At 46.5% G+C, this 5,577-nt stretch overlaps 1 non-coding gene across 1 annotated transcript; it reads left to right on the top strand.

Annotated features, from left to right (window-relative positions):
* The first annotated feature begins 4,737 nt into the window (after nt 1–4,737).
* On the top strand, nt 4,738–4,812 carry Trnat-ugu (transfer RNA threonine (anticodon UGU)). The gene has a single exon. It is a non-coding gene; the product is annotated as a tRNA-Thr (tRNA).
* Nucleotides 4,813–5,577: the final 765 nt, after the last annotated feature.

Below are 5,577 nucleotides of genomic sequence, written 5' to 3'. Positions count from 1 at the left end.
CTCCTTACCGTACACCACGGCATCATCAGCAAAATAACTGGACATTGCTGCCTACCCTGTTCAACAAATTATTTATGTGTATAGAGAACAACGACGGTCCTATCACACTTCTCTGGGGCACTCCTGACGAAACCCTTATCTCTGATGAATACTCGCCGTCGAGGATAACATACTAGGTTCCATTACTTGAGAAGTCCTCGAGCCACTCACATATCTGTGAGCTTATTCCATATGCTCGCACCTTCGTTAAGAACCTGCAATGGGGCACCGTGTCAAATGCTTTCCGGAAATTTAGAATTATGCATTATGCCAGTATCCCTCCATCTATAGTTCTCAGTATATGATGAGAGAAAAGGGCAAGCGAGTTCCGCACGAGCGATGCTTTTTAAAACCATGCTGATTCGTCGACATAAGGTTCTCAGTCTCAAGAAAGTTTATTATATTCGAAATGAGAATATTTTCAAGGATTCCTCAGCAAACAGAAGTTAGGAATATTGATCTGTAATTTTGCGGGTCCTTTCTTTTACCCTTCTCGTATACTGGAGCCAACTACGCTTCTTTCGAGTCACTTGGGACTTTCTGCTGGGCGAGAGATCCACGATAAATGCAAGTAGATAAAGGGCCAAGGCCGTAGAGTACTCTTTGGAAAATGAAACTGGACTTCCAGCCGGACCTGGTGATTTATTTGCTTTCACATCTTTCAATTGTTACTCTACGCGAGGGATGCTTATTGCCATGTTCTCCAAACGGGAGTCTGTCCGATAGTCAAATGACGTATGTTTGTACGATTTCCTGTGTAAACGATGTGTGGAACGTGGAATTTAAAACTTCGGCTTTCGTTTTGCTATCTTCAAATGCCACACTAGACTGGTCAACAACGAACTGAAGGGAAGCCTTAGACCCGCTTAGCGATTTTTCTAAGACCAGACTGGGTTCTCTGCCAGATCTTTTGCTAAGATGTGACAATGGTAGAAGCTTCGCGCATAGATCTTTTTACAGATGCACGAATATCTACTGACCTTCGCTTGTCGTTATTTATGCGTTCCTTTATAACCGAGAGTGCAACAGCCTCTGCTTCCTCAGCATCCGCCAAATTTCGTTATTAAGCCGTGGTGGGTCTTTTCCATCCTTTATCCAGTCACTAGGTCCATAACTCTTCAGACAACGATTTACAATCTGCGTAAACTTTGCTCATAGCTTCTCTACATACATCTTACTGGAACTAAGAAATGCCAAATGCCAATTCACCAAGTGAGATGTTAATAACTGCTTATCTGCTCTATTAGGCGTGTTCTTAACTGATTTGATAACTTTTGCAGTCGTATGTGCTATAATGACATCATGATCGCTAATCCCCATTTCGACAGTGGCACTATCGATAAGTTCCACCCGTCAAGATAGCAGAGAGCGCTAACGCGCTGCTTCCTAGACTCGGGTAGACGCGTCAGCCCCGGATCGAATCCGCCCGGCGGATTAACGACCGAGGGCCGCTGTGCCGGCTAGCCTGGATGTGGTTTTTCGGCGGTTTTCCACATCCTGCTAGGTGAATACCGGGCTGGTCCCCACGTTCCGCCTCAGTTACACGACTCGCCGACATCTGAACCCGTTCACACTATTCCATGAATTACACTAGACGCAGACAGTTGCGGTACACTAATTCCGTCCCGGGGGGTACAGGGTGGCGGCAGGGAGGGCCACCCATTCATCCTAAACTTTCCAATTCCGTTCCTAACAATGCCGACTCTGCGTCAGTGTGGGACATATCACCAGTGAAAGAAAGAAAGAAAGATTGGCGATAAGGTCCCGGTTATTTGTAGCTACAATGTCTAAGATATTTCTATTGCGTGTGGGCTGCAGAGTTAGCTGCTCAAGACAATTTTCCGAAAACATGTTCAAAGGTATTTCGCACGACTGTCTGTCTGTGCTCCCCCCACCCCCCCTCCCACCACACACACACGATGAATCCATAGACATCCCAGTCTACACCCGGCAGGTTAAAGTCGTCTGCAACTAGTATTGCATGATCTGGGTATATACGCGCTATTGACTGTAGACTCTCTCTGAATGACTAGAACTGTCACAGCAGAATCCGATGGCTGGTAAAAACATCCAACAATTAGCTTGGTTTCTCCTGCAACTGTTATACGCGACCTGATGATTTCACTGGCACACTCAACTTCGACCTCAACAGAGACAATATTTTTGTCAAGTGCAATGAGATCTCCACCTCCTAGGGCCGGTAATAGGATAAATAGAAACGAGTAGTGTACAGAACATTCCTTCAGCAGGTATTCTCACAGTTTATTGAAGTCTGGCGCAGAGAATTCGTCCCTTATGTGCTTTCAACTTGATGGGGCTTCGGCAGACTTTGTGCTCCATTTTAGGAACCACATAGATGTATAGTTTGGACAACAATGGTTTGGGCGCAGTTGTCCTGCTCAGTGGCAAGCTCATTCAGCGTACATGAAGCTAATGGAGTTTTTATGCAGGCATGTGAAGAGTTTACGAGGCTCCGGTCGATACTCATATGGATCTAGTTGCTATAGTTTAGTCGGTGTAGCACCTATGCAGCTTTTGAAGGCAATGCTACCATACCACAACATACTCTATTTTGAAAAAAATGAGTAATATTATTCACGTGACCGTACATACGTAATTTAAGTTAGGCAATATTTTTTCTTCACAGTATTTCTGTATGTTCCAAATAGGTTAACGTCATCATCACGTTTCGTGGTCGCATCTTGATGTTCTAGAGGTGATAATTAAAACTACAGGGTGTCCGAAAAGTCTTTTCCTGATTACATAAATTGATAACTCAGACTAGAAGTAAGATACAAATATGAAACTTGTGTCTAATTGTTTACCATTATCAAAGTGTTTTTTCTGTTTTAGGTTCGCAGTACGTAAGTAGTGGATGAGGTGCAGTGCCCAAGAAGCCATGTTAACCAATCAGGAGAAGGCACATTGTGTCCTGTGGCACCATGAGACACGATCACCAACCAGAGTGCAGAGACACTTCCAGACAACATTTGGAAGGAATCCACCTGATGTCAAGAGCATTAAAGCCTGGTACGAGAAGGTCAAGAATACAGTATCGGTTGCTGACCTTCCGAGGTCTGGTCGACCAAGAACCCCAGCAGACGGGGTGAAAGCTGTAAGGCAGTCTTTTCTGCGAAGTCCGAAGAAAGCGGTGCGCAGAGCCTCACGTGAATTACATGTGCCAAAAAGCTCTCTCCATGACATTTTACACGAACGTTTATTGATTGGCGACTCCATGGAGTGTTCTGTGCACCACGACCAGATAATGGATATAATTGGAAGGAGAAACAGCATTGGTCGTATTTTTTGTTGTTGTTTTATTATCCGCAAAATCGATTTTCGGTCACTTAGTGACCATCCTCAGTGCTGTAATATACAATTAAAATTGGTAGGCACTGGTATCAACAAGCTTCGAGTGATACCAGCGCCTACCAATTTTAATTGTATATTACAGCACTGAGGATGGTCACTCAGTGACCGAAAATCGATTTTGCGGATAATAAAACAAAAACAAAAAAATACGACCAATGCTGTTTTTCCTTCCAACTACAAACGTTTATTGTTTCGTGCATACAAAGTGCAAATCGTTCAGGCCTTGTTGCCCAATGACAGTACACGTCGATATGACTTTGCGGTCGAAATGCCATCACATATTGAGGACGTTGATGGTTATCTCAGACGAATTGCCTTTTCCGACGAAGCGACCTTATTTGTCAGTGGAGTAGTGAATCGCCATAATGTGCGCATTTGGGGTTCACAAACCCCTGGCGAGGTCATGGAGTGCGCCAGAGGCAGTCCAAAGGTGAATGTTTGGTGCGCGCTATTGCACGATTGAATTATAGGGCCATTCTTCTTCGCTGAGGCTACCATCACATCTGCAGTGTATCTGGACATGTTGCAACTGTATGCTGTTCCTCAGCTGCTTCAGTATCACCCCCAAGTCTTGTTTCAGCAAGACGGTGCACCGCCTCATTGGGTTTTGGACGTCCGTGCCTATCTCGATATGACCTTTCTTGGGCGATGGATTGGTCGTGATGGGCCAACGGTTTGGCCTTCAAGCTCTCCTGACATAACCCCATTAGACTTCTTTTTATGGGGTTATGTCAAGGACGAGGTCTACAGAACACGTGTACCAGATCTTGAAACCCTGCGGCAACGGATAACCACAGTCGTTAAATAAATGATGACTAACTGACAACCTCAGCTGCCGACAGGTGTTGTTGATATTCCCCGATGTGGACAGCTGAAAATGTGTGCCCCGACCCGGAATCTCCTGCTTACATGGCAGACGCTCTATCTATCTGAGCCACCGAGGACACAGAAAAATAGCGCGACTGCAGGGACTTATCCCTTGCACGCTTCCCGTGAGACTCACATTCCCAACTGTCCACAATTCTACATATGTATTGTACCTTATAGACATTTGCCCACCCACTCATTACTCGCGCACGCTTTGGCGATTCCCGTAAGAGTTTGGGCAACCTGTGCGCGTTCGCACAGACGAAGGTCAATGGCTGGGTAGCCTTTAACTATATATACGAAGAAAGAACAGTTACTGTTGATGACCGTGCAGCTTTTCCCTGGGTGGGCAAATGTCTATAAGGTACAATACATATGTAGAATTGTGGACAGTTGGGAATGTGAGTCTCACGGGAAGCGTGCAAGGGATAAGTCCCTCCAGTCGCACTATTTATCTGTGTCCTCGGTGGCTCAGATGGATAGAGCGTCTGCCATGTAAGCAGGAGATCCCGGGTTCGAGTCCCGGTGGGGGCACACATTTTCAGCTGTCCACATCGAGGTATATCAACAACACCTGTCGGCATCTGAGGTTGTCAGTTAGCATCATTTATTCCAGGAAAAACGGCACGGTCATCAACAGTAACTGTTATTTCGAGAACAGGTTAATGTCTTCGTATACACAGTCGTTGAATCGATCCCTCCAGGGATGTTGGCTAATGTGTGGACGGAAACTGATTATCGCCTAGATGTGCTACGTGCTACCAAGGGTGCTGATGTGGAAGTTTACTGATGTGTGAAAAAAACTTTGATAGTTTGTAAACAATTAGACACCAGTTTCATGTTTGTATCTTACTTCTAGCCTGAGTTATCAACTTATGTAATCAGGGAAAGGCTTTTCGGACACCCTGTAGATGACTACTCCTGGTACAGTCGCTCCCTTCGGAAAAACGGCTCGCACCCGGTCGCGCTTAGCGCGTTCATCAACCCAGACGGTCACACTCGGCCTGGCAGCGCTACGGCGACTGCGATCTCGGCGTTCAGCCGGCACGACGCGGGGACAATCCGTGCGAAAACGGCCGCGCCGCCGGCACGTAATTAAAAGCGAAGCGATCTGCGGATCTGCGCTGCCCGGCGCGGCGCAGCGTAGCGTGCCGGAGTGAGTCGTCGCGGCGCGGTGAAATATCGAAGTCCGGCGCATGCTAATTGCGTCACGAAGAGCCGGCGGGCGGCAGGCCAGCGCGCTATCTAATTGTGTTCGTGCGAGAGATAATTAGGCGACGGAGCGCCGTTAATTGGCAG

Source organism: Schistocerca gregaria, chromosome 4, assembly GCF_023897955.1.
Source record: "Schistocerca gregaria isolate iqSchGreg1 chromosome 4, iqSchGreg1.2, whole genome shotgun sequence".
Classification (NCBI taxonomy): domain Eukaryota; kingdom Metazoa; phylum Arthropoda; class Insecta; order Orthoptera; family Acrididae; genus Schistocerca; species Schistocerca gregaria.
Note: the sequence above shows the minus strand (reverse complement) of the source record. Positions and strands in the feature narration are given on the sequence as shown.